Here is a 15,102-nt window from a genome sequence, read left to right as displayed (position 1 = left end):
CTGTGCAGAATGCTGAGTGCGTGGGAATCTATTCAGCTGGCATGGCCTGCTGCTGCTCCTCTCCTGCCAGCTCTGAGCTAAGCAGAACCAGTGTATTCATAGAGGTTGCAGCCTTGAGGCCCTGGTCTAACCCCTCAGCCTCAGCACTGCTTGTTTGGTGAGCACGCCCTGCAAACAGGAGCTGTGCCACACCTCTGCCATGTCAGGACAGTCAGGCTGACCTGACTCTTGTGGCCTCCAGGCTTGACAGGGCACTTCTTGTTCCCTCGGGGCCTGTAGGGTTGCTGATGCAGGGATTGGGGAGCTCATGAAAGCAGTGGAGCTGTGCTGGTGGCGCCTTAGAAGGGCTGAGTGCTGCTCAGCTTGTTCTGCCCTTGCCTGTGGCAGCCTCCGCAGCGTCCCCACTTTGGCTGGGAGCATGGAAAGGGAAATGTTCAGTAAACACTTTGTGAACCCCCGCGGCGCAATAAAGAACGGTTGGAAGAGCCGGGATTATTGCATATGGAGAAGGGAAGATTGAGGATGGATTTGATAATAGTCTTCATATGCAAAAGTGGTTGTTATAAAGGGAATGGCAACCACCTACTCTGTCCAGAGGGGACAAAGCAAGAAGTTATAGACTGAAATTTTACAAAGAGATTGAAGTCACAGATTAGGAAGAGCTTTTTAGCCAGAAAGTTGGTTCAGCCTGGGGGGGGGGGGGGGGGGGCTGGAATCTCTGACTGGTCTAGACTAGACTTAAAGATGCCAAAACATTTGGCTGGGATAGGTGGTCTCCTGAGGCTTGGCCTGTCTGTGGAGCTGAGATTCCTATACTGCCCCGCTGCATGTGCAGAGCTTTTTAGGGAAAGCAGCAACTTCAAGGTGTCTATAAGGGTGCGGTTTGTAGGCCCTTGCTCAGACCTGCCACCTTGCTTGAGTTCAGCCTAGCCATCTGGCCTTGCTACAGAGCTGGCCTCCATGCGCTGCCAAGGGCCACAGGCCTCTGTTGAGAGGAAAGGCTGAATGCCAACTTGCCCATCCTCCCCCCTTGTGCGCACATTCTTCTTGTCCCTCCTGCCCTGCTTGCCTGACAGAGCCAGCCCGTGTTCAGTGAATTAAGTCCTTGTTCTGTTTCAAAGCCAAGTAGCACTGCAGGCAGCTGTGCTGATGGGCTGAAGCATGCTAGGACACACACTGCTAAAGCTGCAGTGCTTTGGATCCCAGCTCTAGGCTTGTCCTCCTTGGGTGCTTGCCAGCTGGTGAATCCTGGCAGTGCTGTGCCTGGGTTTGGCTGTCTGTCCTAGGGCTGCCCTGCAAAGGGACCTAGCAGTAGCAGGCTGAGCTCTGGACCTCCTGCCACTGCAGCTGATGCAGGAATGTGCAGAGTGGGCCCAGCCAGACCTTTTGCACAGTTGGAAAGCAGGGCCAGGCAGAAGGGCTGCTTTTTTTATTGATTGCGAAGCCAGAAGGGATCTTTTTGATTATGCAGCCTGACCTGCCCAGAACAGGCTGCAGAGCTGCCCTGGATTTCTTCCTGTTGGAGCTCAAGCCTCTCTAGCTACCAAGGAAAATGTGCAATTTTCATTTAAAAGTTTTCACCAGCATCAGTGGTTACAAAGGTTCTTCATCCTATTAAAAATTTTCACATTCCTTTGAGTTTGAATTTGCCTTGCCTCCACTTCCATCTATTGGATCTTTTTATTCCTTTGGTGGAGTAAAGCAGCCTCTCTCAAATGTCTGTTCCCTATGGAGTTACTTACAGGCTGATCAGCTCAGCTACTCCTTAATGAGCTAAAGAGATGGAGCACTTTGACCTGCTCAGTATAAGGCAGGTTTTCCACCTCTGAGCCATTCTGGTAGCTCTCATCTGAACCTCTGCAGTTTAGTGACCTCCTCCTGGACCTGCAGACTGCCTAGTTGTGAAGCCACTGGTGCCAAATACAGTTACTCCAACCTTTTCCTTTTCCTTGTGATCCTTGGATATGTGGGTGGGGAAATAGCATTAGAGTCACGCTGGAAGCTCATGTTCAGCTGATGACCCCTAAAGTCCTTTGCAGAGCTGCTGGTTTCCAGAATAGAAGCCCCATCCTGGGAATAAGGCCTGCAGTCTTCCTGGATATGTAGCTTTGCTTCCGGCCACGTGGAAATGCGTGTTGTTTTCCTGTGCCCAGGGACTGAGTGCTCCAGAGGACTTGGTGTCAGTGACCTGTCCCCTTTGCTGTTTACCAACAGCCCCTCATCTTTGTGTCACCAGCAAACTTCTTTATCAGTAACGATTCTGTCTTCTTCCAGGTCATTGATTAAAATATTTAATCAATAGTTCAGTTTCAGTAGAATAGTTCAGGGCCATTCACCTCAGAACTCCACCAGAAATAGCCCCTCTGGCCCCAGACATGTTTACCATGTCACTGTGAGTCCTGCCAGCATATAAATGTTCTAGGTTGTTAATCAAGCGTGTGGCTGTACCGGGCCAAAAGCCTTTTAGACACTGGAAAATATGTTGTCACTGTTACCTTCTTATCAACCAAACTTGCCATTTCATCAAAAACTTGTCAAGGTAATGTAGCAATATGTCAGAGGATAGTCTACCTATTTCTCTCGTGTAATTCTTTGTCAAGATTATCCTCTGCTACTGGCAGATGCATAGCTTCTGACAAAGCAGGCCATCGCTAATGTAAACTCATGCCTCTCTGACCCAGTTAGCCTGTAAGATTCCACCGTGCTGTGCCTTCTGTCTGACGAGTACGTGTGCAAGTTTGGGTTATTCACAAATACAGAACAGAGGTGTCTACTGAATGTTTTTGCCTTTCTTGCCTGCATTATTATTGGCAGCTCTGCCCTTCCCATCTAATAATGGGTTTTAAACAGCATTCACATGTTCCCTGTGGCCTGATTTAATACTCTGCTCTTTTCTGTACCCTGTGCTTATAACTGTAGTGTCTGAATGCTTTCCAGTAGCCCATTAAGCAATATGACTGAGAGCCTCGTTACCGGGTGTAATTTTGGGCAGCTTCTGGAGCTCTTAACCCCTGGACGGTCTGCACATTAACACCTTTAAGTGACTCAAAGCACTTGTTATGCAGCCCCGTTACACTGCTCCGAGGCAGGATTATCTCTAATGTGCCAGAGATGTGCCGCTTAGATTGAAGGCATAACTGCTCCAAATTCCAAGCTAACACTAAGCCGATCAGCATTTGTGTGGCTCACAGAATAAGGTGTACCAAAGCCCTAACCTCTGTTGTATGTTTGTTCTGATTCTCTGCCCAAGGGGAGAAATGTGGGTGGTGAAATGCTTTTATTTGGTGGTGTGTCTCGTTTCTTATGTACATGTTGCTGTGTGTTTATGGTAGAAAAGACAAGGTCAAAGAAATAAGCAGGTCGCTTGGTGGGGGAGCCTCGCAGGTTGTTCAGGTAAGGAGCAGGGAAAGTGACTGAGGAGCTCTGAGGGGCAAGGCAGCAGAAAGGCACCTGAAGAGATTTAGTCTTCCTGCTAAGCTAAGCCACGGGCAGGTAGGCAGGGGCCCAGCGTCAGCTCATTTAGGTGACTGGGGGCTCCTTCTTTCACAACATGACTCCATGCATGTCCTGAGCCTAAAAGCAGACCTGCTCTGGGACTGAGACTGAAGGCCTGGTCACCTACTACTGTTGTCAAGAGTAAGGTATAAGAGTGCCTGCACTTCAGTGGAGATGTCCTAGTTCCAGACTGTCCCCAAAGCGGCTTCACCTGGCCATTGTCTCGGGAAGGTTGTGTTGCATGGAAATACTAGAAAGACTCCACTTTAGGGGGAATGTGTACGCCACGAGCTTTCCACACCAGGCCATAGCACCCTCAGCGTGCAGTGCTGCTTCATGCTGGCTGCTTCCAGTGTTGAAGGTAGCATAGCTGCACTCGCACTGAGCAGGAGAGACTGCAGAAAAGTGCTGCGCTAGCACAGCTGTGTGCATTGCAGGGCCCGGGCAGTGTCAGGGCATTGCTGGCACAGCATGTTTGAAGAGCAGATCTGCCCGAGAAGTGCCAGAGCAAAATGCTTGGAAACTGTGGAGCTCTAGAGAGGCTGTGGAGTGTCAGGACAACCAGCTCCCCATGTCCTCCTGGCCTGGGGCTCCAGCACACCTCACGCTCACCCTATGATCTGAGGGGTGGATGCTGCGCTGCCTTTAGCAAGTCCTAGATCTGCCAATGTATCCAAGAGAGCCAAAGTTAGCTGTGTTAGCATGAAGGCAGAGCAACTTGCTTTCACAGTTTATGCTTCTTTGAACCGCTAGTCTCTAAGGAGCCACCCTATGCTCCCTGCTGCAGTTACACCCAGGGAAGGTATCTGCATAGGATTCTCTTTCCAAACAGAAGTCTGTCTGCCAAGCTGGGTGCCTGTCTAATTCAATACTACATTCAAGGAAGACAGAAGTGTCCGGAGCCTTCCAACCTGGAGGAGAAGGCACTGCATTTGACAGCTTGTCTCCCAATTGTGAAGTTGGTTCAGTAAAAGATACCGCCCACAGAAGTTCTTGCCTCTTACATATTTCCTCAGGGCTACAATATCATTTGAACACTGCCACAATCTGCATGAGATTTCGTTCTTAGGTGCCTGGACTGCAAATAATGGTTTTCCCTTTGTAATACAAGGGGCCATTGATAGAATCATAGAAATTAAGGGCTAGAAGGGACCTCAAAAGATCGAGTCCAACCCCCCTGTTCTGGGCAGGAATACTGCTGTGATCAAGTGATCCCAGCAAGGTGTCTGTCCAGTCTCCTCCTGAAGACTTCCAAGGTTGGGGACTGCACCACGTCCATGGGACATCCATCCAGATTCTGGTCACCCTTACCGTGAAGAAGTTCTTCCTTGCAATCCAGCCTGAAACCATCCTCTAACAGCTTATGGCCATTGCTCCTTGTCCTCCCCTAGGGCGTCCTAATGAACATTTTTCTCCCAGCTCCCGATATTCACCCCTTACATAATTATAGACGGCCACCAAGTCCCCCCTCAGTCTTCTCTTTCTCAGTCTGAGCAGTTCCAGATCCCTTAGTCTTTCCTCATAAGGGTTGTCCTCCGGGCCTGTCATTCTTGTGGCCCTTCTCTGGGCACGTTCAAGATTCTCCACGTCGTTGTTGAAGTGTGGCGCCCAGAAATGGACACAGGACTGCAGCTGGGGTCTCACCAGCACTGACTAGAGTGGAGGTATCACTTCCTTAGCCCCGGTTGCAACTCATTGGCTGATGCATCCCAGTATGTTATTAGCTTTGTTGGCTACAGCATCGCACTGGTGGCTCATGTTCATCCTGTGATCAACCATAACCTCACCATGCTGGCCAGGACATCTCCTAACCCAGGGGTTTTCAACCTTTTTGGAGCAGTGTACCCCCGGCAACCAAATGCAGGGGGAGGGAGGGGGTGCAGCCGAATGCAGACTGGTGGCAGCCGCCACACGCAAGCGTCCCCTGCCCCCCGCCACCGTGTCCAGCTGGGCGGGTGGCGCCTGTGCAGCAGTGCAGGATGGTGAATGGTGGTGCTCCATCTCTGCCCGCCCTCGCATCCTCCCTAGGGCCGTCTCAAGTACCCCCTGTCCTAACCTATATTCATGTCACTGGTTACTTCTTCCCAATTAAGCACTCTGCATTTATCTTTACTGAACTGCATCCGGTTCTGCTGCGCCCACCTGTTCAGCTTGTCCAGGTTAGCTTGAATCTGCATCCTATCCCCTAGCATGACCACTTTTCCCCATAACTTAATATCATCTGCAGACTTGGCCAGCATGCTTTCCACATCCTCATCTAAATCATTGGTAAAGACGTTGAACAGCACGGGGCCAAGAACCAAGCCCTGCGAGACCCCACTGGCCACTTCCCACTAAGACAATACAGACCCGTCCACTAACACTCTCTGGGTTCGACCTCTTAGTCCGTTCCCAATCCTGACCGTGGACTCTGCCTATAGTTTCCCAGATTCTCCTTTCTCCCCTTCTTAAAGATTGACACCACATTGACCTCTTTCCCATCTTCCAGGACCTCTCCCGAGTACCATGAGTCTTCAAATACCTTCACCAATGGTCCCGCAATGACTCCAGACAATTCCCCCAGCGCTCTTGGGTGTAGTCCATCCGGTCCTGCCGACTTGAAGACATCCAGCTGCTCCGAGTGTTTCTTCACCAGTTTGACACTGACCATTGGTTGACAATCACCCCTCCAGATCCATCCAGTGTCCAACCAGGCAGGTTACCACCATGATCTTGGTCGCAGACCTTACCTTCCTTATCCTCTCCCTACAAATATGGACTATAATGTGTATTCCTCCTTGGTGACTACCCCGTGTTTCCACTGTCCATAAGCCTCCTTTTTCTTTTTTAAGCACTCCTTGCCTCCTCTGGTAAGCCAAGAGGGCTTCCTGGCCCCTTTACCACCTTTCCTGCATACAGGAATGAGCCTTTTCTGTGCTCTGAGGATTGCTCCTTTGATAAACACCCCCCTTCCTGAACTCCCTTCCCTTCCGGTCCCTCTTCCCGTAGGGTCTCTCCCACTATTTTCCTAAGCTCATTGAAGTCAGCCTTCCCGAAGCCAAGCCCCTCTGCCCTACTGGCTGCCTTCCCTGCCCTATGATGGATAGTGAATTCTGTCATCTCACGATCACTGTCTCCCAGATTACCCTCAATCCTCAGCTCTCCCACTAGGTGATCCCCTTTGGCTAGAACCAAATCCAACAAAGCCTTCCCCAGGGTCGGCCCGTTCACCTCCTGTACTAAATAAAGTACTTCCGCACAGGTCAAAAACCTTTGCAACTGGTCAGACCTGGCCAAGTGCTCCTCCCAGCAGAGGTCAGGGTAACTGAGGTGACAGCCACGTCCCTTGAACATGCAACCTCCATCAGTTTGCAGGGAAGTTCCAGATCCGGCTCCTCCCCTGCTGTGGCATCCCAGTATGTTATTAGCTTTGTTGGCTACAGCATCGCACTGGTGGCTCATGTTCATCCTGTGATCAACCATAACCTCACCATGCTGGCCAGGACATCTAACCCAGTGGCGGTCTGTAGTAGATGTGGCGGGCCAGTCAGGGGCGCTCCTGCGTTGAGCCGCCCACCTCCCCGCGCCCGCCCACCTTCCAGGCTCCGAGTGCTTCCCTGGGGTGCCTCCCGTCCGGCCGACCCCTTCCCTGGAGCGCACCCGCTAGCCTGGGGTCCCGCTGCCACCATCCACGGCTCTGGACTCACTTCTGGCTCTGCGCACCTTGGAAAACAGGCCTGATCGTCCAATGGGTGCTAGACCCAATACCAGCACTTGGGGCACTTCCCCAAGTCAGGGGCTGATTAGGAAAGTCTCCCTTAGTCCACCGACCTAAGGGGCCTCCTCGGCATAATTTAGACCCCCCCTCAATAAGTCTCCCATACCGGTCACAAGGAGAACTGTATTGATTACAGGGGGTAGGGCGGAAACGGTAAAAGGTAGAGCAGTATCATAGAAATATCAGAGGAATATCAGAGGAATCCCATAGAGCAAACCAGGGTGGCTGAGGTAGCCGTTTAAACGCATCTGAGTTACTGTAAGCTAAATATCTAGTCTGATCTCGAGTAGTTTACTCACACACATCGTCCAGAGGTGGTTGGAGTTTCCTCTGGAGGCAGGGCACTCTTGGAGCATGCGGTGATGAGGAGAGAGCCAGGTTCAGATTCACCTGGATGACCTCATGGCTAATGGCTAATCGCTGCCTTCTTCTTGGGCCAAGCCCTTAAATAACCTCTCTGACCTCAGCAGCCCGGTCCAGTCGAAGCTGCCAATACTGGCTACAAACCAACCAATCTCCCCTGCATCCCTGGCTACCTGGGCCCGCGCAGGGCCGGGTCTTTCCCCCCTGCCCAGGTGACCAGAGCATCCTCCTCCCAGGCGCCAGGCTTTTGTCTTGCAGGCAAGGAGGGAGATCCCGCCCTGAGGGATTCAACACCAGGCTCCCAGGCTGGTGGAGACAGATCTCTGGAGAGGGGCACCCACGGTGGCATTTCTGCCACACTTCCCCCCCCCCCTTTAAAAGCTCGGACACGGGGCCTCTCAGGGCCGTGGGTCCGGGCGTGTCAGGTCAGGAGGTTCCCACGGGATGCCAGAAGAAGAAAAAGGAATAAACCTGGAACATGGAACATCTCGGCATGGTTCTTTGGCACCCACAACCGATAGAGAAGCCCCTTATCCCAGACCACCTGTTCCCTCTTGTCCGGAGTGAACTCAGTCTCTTGCTCCTGAGCCATCTGCCGGAGTCCCTCCAAGCTGGGGTCCTCCCGAACCTCCCACTTGAACTTCTCTTGCCCAACTAGGCAGTCAGCAGGGAGTGCACACTCACCCACAGGGACTTCCTGGGTCTCCTCCCTGCTAGCATCACCTCCCCCTGCCACTGACGGAATACACACCTCCCCGGGACTGTCACTTAACCCACCCTCGGGGTTACCGGTTCCCTCTGGGACCAGGGTGCAATCACCATCTGCAGGGGTCCCTTCCCCTGCGGCCAATGGTGTGACTTTCTCCTGGGGATTTCCTAACCCCCCTTCTTTAGCCTTCCTGCTCTGCAGGCGAGTCACCGCATGAACGGTGCGGGGCTTTGGCTCTTGGATCTGTTCCCACCTCCGGAGCTGGGCTTCCTGCTCTATAAGATCCCGTCCCACCAGGATGGGGACTGCAGCCCCTTCCAGTACCCCCATTTCCAGGTACGTTGCACAGTCGTTCCACACGACGGGGCACAGAATACCGGTACCTTCAGGGGTGTGGACCCCACTCCGTGAATAGTGAGGGTCTTCCCCGGGATTATGTCTGCAGGTGAGACCAGGTTGGAACTAATCAGTGTCACACTGGCCCCCGTGTCCAGTTCCCCCACAAGGGTCCTCCCCTTCACCGTGATCATGGTCCGGTGGGGGGCCATCACCTCCTCCGAGTCTGTGATCCTGTAGCAACAGACACTCTCCTCAGAGGGGCTCCGGCCCTCCCCCTCGCTGCTCACGGCTGTTGCACGCCTGACGGGCCTGGGTCTAGTGCTTAGCTTTGGGCAGTTGGGCTTGATGTGGCCCGGCTCCCCGCAGTTATAGCACCCCCTCTTTTCCGAATTGGGTGGTTTGTCCGAATCTGGGGCCGCCTTGCGCTCGGCAGGAGGTGGCCCTCTTTCCCCTTTTTGACCTGGGCCTCCCTTCCCCCCTCTTTGGACCCCTTTTTGCTCCTTCCCAGAGTAGGGAGGCCTCTCACGGTTTAGCAACAGTCGGTCTGCAATGTCTGCGGCCTCGTGAACATTTTTGGGGTCCCTGTCCCTGACCAGGGTCTTAACCTCTCTCGGACACCAAAAATAGAATTGTTCCAGCACCAGGAGATGGCGTGACTTTTCTGCAGTGTCAGCCTTGGCTTCGGCTAACCATTTAATGCATGTGTCCTCCAACAGGACCCCAAAATCAGTCAATGACTTTCCGAGTTGTGGGCACGCATTCCGGAATTTCTTCCGAAAATACTCTGGTCCTAACTGCAACCGTTTGGACACAGCAGCTTTGAAGGCATTATAGTCATCGGCTGCATCTGGGGGCAGGCTGTTCAGGACCACCGCCATGTCGCCTTCCACCAGCGCAGACAGGTACATCATGAGCTTTTCCTCCGGCACCTTGCACCGCTGGGCTTGTCTTTCGAAGTTGCTTAGGAACACCGCAGGGTCGTCTCCCTCCCGGTAGCGAGCGAAGGCGGAGACGTCCAGTTTGGGGTGTTCCCCGGACGCTTGCGGAGGGTTCGCGTTTCCCCCGATGGTCTGCAAATGGAGCTGAGCGTCGAGCTTTTTCTGCTCAAGCTCCATTTGCAACCTCTTTTCCTGGGCTTCCAGCTTCAGCCTTTTCTCCTCCAGCCGTCGCTGTTCCCGTTCCTTCTCGCGCTGGGCCTCGAGCTCCAGCCTTTTCACTTCCAGCTGTTTCTCCTTCAGCCGTCGTTGTTCCTTCTTGTCTTCCCACTCCATCCTTTTCAGCTCTATCTCGTGGAGTCTCTGCCGCTCCCTCTCGGAGGGTGATCTCCTGGCGGCCTCCGGGCCGGACGAGCGGGAGGGTGTTCCTGGGTCAGGCTCAGGACTTGCCGAGCATGAACCTGACACTTGTTCTGACTCGCTGGTGCACAAGAGTTTAACCAGCTCATCCTTCTTTAGCCTTCCCGTCGCGTGAAGGCCTCTCTCTTTTGCCAGTTCCTTCAGTTCGGGCACAGTCATCCGGACATACTCGTCCGCCATCCTGACTCTCTACCCTATCCAGTCGACCCGATGCCAAATTAGAAATTGTTTGCTCAAGGGATTTCAGTGACTCTATTCCTTTCCCCAAATTATGCCTCAAATACAGCAGGGTATTCGGATCCCACCTCTCGCACCACGTGTGGCAGGCCAGATCTGGCCAAGTGCTCCTCCCAGCAGAGGTCAGGGTAACTGAGGTGACAACCACGTCCCTTGAACATACAACCTCCATCAGTTTGCAGGAAAATTCCAGATCCAGCTCCTCCCCTGCTGTGGCGGTCTGTAGTAGACACCTACCATCAAGTCCCCTTCTCCTCGCCCCCTTGTATCTTGACCCGCAGGGTCTTGAGTCGCCCTTCTCTTGAACCAATTTAGGTCTCTGAGGAGGCATACTGCTCCTTTACTGTACATCACCTCCCTTCTTCCCCACCCGATCCCTTCTGTGCAGCCTGTAGCCCTCTTCGCATACAGCCCAGTCATGCGTGGCATCCCACCAGGTCTCTGTTATTCCAACAAGATCAGATTCCCTTTGCTAGCAGGAGTGCCAGTTCCTCCTGCTTGGCAAGCAGGCCCTTCCTAGCATTTGTGTATAGACACTTAAGTCCCCCATTGATAACCCCGTTTCCCACCGCCCCGATGTTGTTCCAGCCTCTCAACACCTCCCGGGCAGCCCTGTCTACGTCCTCATTCTCCTCTGCACACCCTTCCCCAACACACCTAGTTTAAAGCCCTCTCCAGCAAGTCAGCCATCCTGGAAGAAAACAGTCTCTTCCCTCTCGGTGTGAGGTGGATGCCGTCTCTTCCCTCTTAGCCTCTATCCTGGAACGGCGTTCCACGATCATAAAATCCGAAACCCTCGCTGGGGCACCATCTCTTGAGCCTCCAGTTGACCTCAGTATAACTTCTGTATTACTATTTCTCTGGTCCTTAGCTGATGAAACAGGCCAGACCTGGAAGTAGTAATTCCACTTGCTGTCTACCATACACAGGGTACCCAAATCAACCCTGCATTTGGGTGTGTCCCTGGCAGGGACTGTGGGAGCAGGGGTGGTGGCTGGGGCTTTGGGAGCAGAAACAGCAGTGTGTAGGTGTCATCCTTGTCGTGGGACGTCCTTGCTGCAGGCTTTTAGATTCTTTGTCCTGATCTGTCGCTGGGTCCCACAGCCAGGGGTTTCACCCCATGTCATGCGTGTGCTTTATAGTGCTGCTGTGTCGCACATCCACTGAAATTTAGTCTTTAATGCAGCCAATTATGACCAGGTTACGAAACGCCTGGACACAGGAGGAGGGGTGGATGTCGTATACTTAGACTTCAGGAAGGCCTTCGATACGGTATCCCACCCCATACTGGTGAACAAGCTAAGAGGCTGTGACGTGGATGACTGCACAGTCCGGTGGGTGGCGAATTGGCTAGAGGGTCGCACCCAGAGAGTCGTGGTGGATGGGTCGGTCTCGACCTGGAAGGGTGTGGGCAGTGGGGTCCCGCAGGGCTCGGTCCTTGGACCGATACTCTTTAATGTCTTCATCAGCCACTTGGATGAGGGAGTCAAATGTACTCTGTCCAAGTTTGCAGATGACACAAAGCTATGGGGAGTGTCTCTAGTGGGTTATGGAATAGAGAAAATCCCACACAATTTACTGATTCGTTTTGATGCACTGGCTGGGGGAGTAGTTAACTGATTGCATGATTTTACAATGATTACACACTTAATTTATACAACACAATTTTATTTTAAAACTCTTTGCTACGTATATAACGCTGCTTAGCTTTAAGAAACACCACAAACATTAAAAACACAATAATTACATATATTAGAAACAATGCTCCGAATGCACTTCCTTCCCAAACAATACTATAAGAATTAGTGTTACAAAAACTACAATTACAACTAAAAGTTAAATTTGAATCAATACTATTATTTTCATATTATACTTACAATCCTAGAATTCCAAGAAGCCAAATACCAAAATATGGTTTCATTCCTCAGTAGTAAGATTTAATGGGTTGGCCTCAGTAGTACAGTTCAATGAAATGGGCTCAGCAATACAATTCAATAAGCTGGCCTCAGCAGCGATAGGACTAAGTCCCCTTCCTTCAGTCCCTTTCAGGTGCTCCGCGGCTTCAGCGTGAACTAAGAGATTCGTGTTCACGGAGAGGGTAGTTTCAGGTGATCAGTCTGAACCGGGCTACACTTGCGATTTTTCCTTCGTTGTTCTACAAGTATAGTCACCTCCAAATTGGGACAGTAAGTTACGGTTTTTATTGAGCAAGTTGCCGTCAGTGGGCTCCTCCTACTCAATATATCACTGCTCCCAAATTTGGGCTCGGATCTTACTCAACAGATTCTTTTACCTTTGTTGAGCATTTTAAATTACCTTTGGGAAACTTCCATATCACTGCAAATGCCCTTTTCTTACCAACCTGGTCAAAAGGCCCCAGGGTTTGATCTCTTGGAATTCAGGATATTTGCTCTCTTTGTAAAAGATTTCTAAAAGATGAAATTTAAATTAAGACTTTAAGCGAAGTCAGGATCTTTTGCACGTAGTCCCAAAACAAAGAACTAGATAAGGAGATAAATCTTATCTTCTTCCTGAAACTGGCTAATGGGCAACCTTTACAAACATTCAAACTATTTCATTCAATATGACAGGGAGAAGTGGACACGCCGGAGGGCAGGGAACAGCTGCAGGCAGACCTGGATAGGTTGGACAAGTGGGCAGAAAACAACAGGATGCAGTTCAACAAGGAGAAATGCAAAGTGCTGCACCTAGGGAGGAAAAATGTCCAGCACACCTACAGCCTAGGAAATGACCTGCTGGGTGGCACAGAGGTGGAAAGGGATCTCTGGGTCCTAGTGGACTCCAAGATGAACATGAGCCGGCAGTGTGACGAAGCCATCAGAAAAGCCAATGGCACTTTATCGTGCATCAGCAGATGCATGACGAATAGGTCCAGGGAGGTGATACTTCCCCTCTATCGGGCGCTGGTCAGACCGCAGTTGGAGTACTGCGTGCAATTCTGGGCGCCGCACTTCAAGAGGGATGCGGATAACCTGGAGAGGGTCCAGAGAAGGGCCACTCGTATGGTCAAGGGCTTGCAGGCCAAGCCCTACGAGGAGAGACTAGAGAAACTGGACCTTTTCAGCCTCCGCAAGAGAAGGCTGAGAGGCGACCTTGTGGCTGCCTATAAGTTCATCACGGGGGCACAGAAGGGAATTGGTGAGGATTTATTCACCAAGGCGCCCCCGGGGGTTACAAGAAACAATGGCCACAAGCTAGCAGAGAGCAGATTTAGACTGGACATTAGGAAGAACTTCTTCACAGTTCGAGTGGCCAAGGTCTGGAACGGGCTCCCAAGGGAGGTGGTGCTCTCCCCTACCCTGGGGGTCTTCAAGAGGAGGTTAGATAGGCATCTAGCTGGGGTCATCTAGACCCAGCACTCTTTCCTGCCTGTGCAGGGGGTCGGACTCGATGATCTATTGAGGTCCCTTCCGACCCTAACATCTATGAATCTATGAATTATTATTTATCGGCAACCGCAATACCTGTATTGCTGTAGTGCCTCCAGGCCATAACTCAGACTGTGGCTTCTTCCCTTGGGAGCTCTAGGACAGCATGGCATCTGGACAGGATTGATGAGAGGCAGGAGAAACTAACCATCGTCTCCGTGCTCAAGGGGTGAAGGAGGGGAAATGCCTTACTGGGATCCCATGGGGAACAGGTGTCAGAGCTCAGAACTGAACTTGGGTGTGAGCCTGAGACATCTGTTTGTGCAGAGAAGCTACCACACAACTGCTAGCACATGGGGTAATACAGTATTATCTGCTCATCTAACAAGGGAAGCTAATATTTAGAGCATTGCATGTACCTTTGTGAAATGTGCTCTACTTAGTGTTGCTGAGGAACTGCAGTTTTGATTGTTTTGCACCTGTTCATTAGGACTCCTCTGAGTGCTGCAGCAGCAAAAACAAGTGACAACAGCACAGCCTGTGCTTCTCATTACTGGTACCAGAAGGTGATGAGGAATATCAGGGTTTTCCTGGAACCAGGCAGGGAGGAGAGCTGGGGCCTCCCTAGCTTGGAAGACAAGCAACCACCCTTGCAGTGCAGGGTTGTGAATGCTCCCATGTGGAGACACAGCAGGGATGGACTCATCCCAGGGTGCGATGAGATGAGATGGGAACGCTGCCGTGATGGCTCTGCAAGTCTCCAGCAGTGCCACAGTGAGACTGGTTCATGCTGCAGCCTTCCTCGAGGCACCAGCTCCCCAGCTGTTGCTCCATCCTCTCCTGGCCCCCTCCAGCAGCCTCACTGCTCCCCCATTCATCATGTTTCTGCCCTGTTTGGGCCATAGGCTCCTTGGGACAGGACCCTTCCCCTCCTTCACCACGCAGTCCCCAAAGGGACTTCATCCCACTGGGGCGTCTGAATGCCGCGTGGCTGTCTGAATTCACACGGCCACCTTGCAGCAGCAACAGCCTGCCCGCAGGAGGGCATTGCTTCTCCCTCCCAGGTCGCAGAGCAGCTGGTGCCCCTCCCCATGTGGCCTGCATCACCTTCCCCTCACAGGTGGGGTGACGAGAGCAGCCAGTCCAAACAGCCTGAGCAAAGACTGGCCTCGTGCTTCTCTCCCAGCCCTCTCCTGTGAGCAAGGCCGTTTGTACCAGGCACCCTCGCTGTGCCCGTCCCTGCTGCACGCACCTGGACAGCACGTTGGCCATGCAGTCTGGAGGGAGGGCACAACGACGCTGGCCCTGCTCGCGCCTGACGTGCCCACGGTGGCCAACGCTGCTGGGCAACACTTCAGGCCCCTCCCGGGACCGACGGGCAGCTCCCTGCGCACGGCACTCAGCAAGGGAAGGCGGGCAGGGCGCGGCCCAGAGCAAGCCGGGAGCATGGCCTTTGGT

The sequence above is a fragment of the Alligator mississippiensis genome, chromosome 5 (genome assembly GCF_030867095.1).
Source record: "Alligator mississippiensis isolate rAllMis1 chromosome 5, rAllMis1, whole genome shotgun sequence".
NCBI classification, from domain to species: domain Eukaryota; kingdom Metazoa; phylum Chordata; order Crocodylia; family Alligatoridae; genus Alligator; species Alligator mississippiensis.
This window is presented reverse-complemented; position numbering follows the sequence as displayed.